Here is a 598-nt window from a genome sequence, read left to right as displayed (position 1 = left end):
CCCACTCGGTCGCCCAGGCTGGAGTGCAGCCGCCGCTCCCGGCCCCCGCAGCCTCGACCTGCCGGGCCCCGGCGATCCTTCCGCCTCCGCCTTCCGAGCAGCCGGAACTACAGGCGCGCGCGACCACGCCCGGCTGATTTTTTGATTCATGGTAGAGATGAGGTCTCGCTGCCCAGGCGGGTCTCGAACCCGCGGGCTCGGGCCGTCCACTCACCTCGGCCTCCCGAAGGCGCGGGACGACAGGCTGCGCCACCGAGCCCGGCTCCATATTGACTGCTTCGTGTCATCTGACATCTTCTCATTTTCTCCCCTCTTCCCAGCTCCTGGTAACCACTATGAAGTTTTCTAGCTCTGTATATTTGATTTTTTTGTTTGCTTTTAGATTCCACATGTGAGTGAGACCATGCAATATTTTTCTTTGTGTGTCTGGGTTATTTCACTTAACATAATATCCTCCGGGCTCATCCATGTTGTGGCAAATGGCAAAATCTCACTATTTTTTAAGGCTGTATAATATTTCATTATATAGCCGGGCTCAGTGGCTCAGCCTATCATCCCGCGCCTTTGGGAGGCTGAGGTGAGTGGACTGCCTGAGCCC

Source organism: Carlito syrichta, unplaced genomic scaffold (assembly GCF_000164805.1).
Source record: "Carlito syrichta isolate Samal-C Ts95f unplaced genomic scaffold, Tarsius_syrichta-2.0.1 Scaffold123471, whole genome shotgun sequence".
Lineage (NCBI taxonomy): Eukaryota > Metazoa > Chordata > Mammalia > Primates > Tarsiidae > Carlito > Carlito syrichta.
This window is presented reverse-complemented; position numbering follows the sequence as displayed.